We start from the raw sequence: 2,408 nt of genomic DNA on the forward strand, positions 1-2,408 counted from the left end.
ATAGCTACTGGAAAATTTTCAGGAAACATACGCTCAAAAATTGTAAAATTAGAACAATTACTTTTTTCGATGTGATATATATTCAAAAATTGTAAAATTAGTACAATTGTAGATGACCAAAGAATAAAAAGTTATTTGTACACGGCCAAAATCAAATAGATCTCCATAACCCGTTTAAATAATTGGAAGGAATATATAAATAGTTGAGAAAATATGTAGATCAGAAAGAAGAAAGTTTTCAAGAAAGTTTATTATTTTGTAGGATGGGATGGACTAAAAAAAAGAGTGCATATTGATGAAATATTTAGTTTTAAAAGAAAAAACAATAGCCATTCGAACCTTAAAATATATATATATATTTCACATTTCTAAACTAAATGGGGTACATTATATGTTCAAATAAAGACACACCATTTGGGATTATGAGTGGACTAATTATCCCAAGTTAGTAAAAACTAACGGCTGTATCACTTTATCTAAAAAAAATCAAGTATAAAAACAATCTTCAATGTCAAAAGACTTGAACATAACACAACAGAATAAAGGAAGCTGAACCGATAGAAACAGGAAAAGAAATGAAGAATATGCTATTCAAAAAGACAATGCATTTGTTCCTTTAATCCATAAGCAATCGGAAAAGTTAATTCAACACAACACATGACACTTATAACGTAACAACGACTATATAAAGAAGTTGAGCATACAACAAAGTTCACTTATAAAACTTCACATATCATAATAGGTCATAAGGATGGATGGACGCTGCAGCTTAGAAACCATGAATCTTGATATAGTCCTTCTTCACAATTCCAGCGCTGATCACCTTGGAGTTGAATAACCTGTACAAAGAAAAAAGGTCAGTTTCGACATGTAATGAAGGTGAAAGGTCAAGCGTAAACCTTAGCACAGACCTGGCCTAGTTCTGGATCCTGGACAACAGTTCCATTGCAGCAAAACTCCTTCTTAAGATCCTTCAAGATTTTGTTGTAGCTAAACTCCTTCTTCAATCCCTGCACAGTTGTCAGGCTTTTCCGACCATTCCGCTGCTGTACTCGAATGTGTACGTAATCCTTTGACCCAGTGCTAGAGTTATCAGCATTTGCATCAGTAAAAGGATCTGTGTTAACAAAACCAAGTCAGTCAATGGGGCACAAAGGGAAGATTGGCTTCCAATCACTTTGGCTCATACAAAGAATCCAAGATATGCCAATTTTTCAGTATACTGTTAAACCATAAGCATTACCACAAATTCAACCACTGTATAGAAAACCTTTCCATATATGAACTGAAGAAAAACTTGCTCAAAGAATCAATAATACAAAAGATGAGCATACCAAAAGTAGTGGGAATCTGGATATCAAGATCAGACATGAAACTTGGTTGATGCAGCAAACGTGACACAGAGAACAAGATTTGAGTAACTGGATTGGAATGATCAGACCTGTAAGCAATAAAAAAATACTGATGATATAATTTTATAAGCATGTCATGCTCTTCAGAGGCATATCAGAAAGAAAACTCTCACTCTCACTCTCACTCTACCTATAAAGTGATCTGATTCAGAATTTTTAGTGAAACAAGTAGCAAGAGCATGCAGCATGAGACCCAAGCATTATTCTTTCAACAACATCAACATGCTGGAAACCAGGCAAGGTAGGGCAATCTTATGCAACAATCAAACCTCAAATACGAACTACAGATATTACATCCAAGTCATTTACACATGAACCCAAAAGAAAACTGGAAGGAATTACGATAATACCCAAGCAGATCACTAAAGAATTAGCCTTCAGATTTTAGTCGAACATACTATTTTTTATGGGTTTTCACGAACAGAGCAATAATTCAACGGATAAGATTGCAATAAAAGATCGACCTAAACACTGATGCCAGGAAAGGCATAAATCTGATGAAATTCTAAAAATTTAACATATGGAGTAAATAAATTTCATAATGAAATTCTTGATAATTAAAGGTTTTCTCAAGAATAGATAAAGGCTCAACAATAAAAGACGATGGATTGGAACAAATATCAATCTTTATACAATCAATTGCTACCCTAAACCCTAATTCCAAGAAAAGCACAAATTTGATAAATTCTTGAAATTTACCGAAAAGGAAAACCCTAAATACTATCTGGAATAAATAATAAAGCAACTCGCTGTGACGGTGTTTAATCAACAATCAGCAGAAAAATCAAGCTCTGCGGTCGTCTACAAACCGAAAAATTAATCGGATAAATAGGGGGGGAAAGAAAAAGAAACCAAAAGGCCGCATCTTTAGAATCAATAGAGAATTAGCAATCGACAGATCCAACATATACCGGAGATAGAGTGATGAACGGGGGCGAAGAAATACCTGATCTGATTGAGAAGAGAGAGAAGGTAGTGGGTGATTATGAATACAGA

The 2,408-nt window shown here is 34.1% G+C and overlaps 1 pseudogene; it reads right to left on the minus strand.

Moving 5' to 3' along the window:
* Positions 1 to 560: 560 nt before the first annotated feature.
* LOC125191680 lies at positions 561 to 2,408 on the minus strand (annotated as a pseudogene).

This window comes from Salvia hispanica, chromosome 6, assembly GCF_023119035.1.
Source record: "Salvia hispanica cultivar TCC Black 2014 chromosome 6, UniMelb_Shisp_WGS_1.0, whole genome shotgun sequence".
NCBI lineage: Eukaryota > Viridiplantae > Streptophyta > Magnoliopsida > Lamiales > Lamiaceae > Salvia > Salvia hispanica.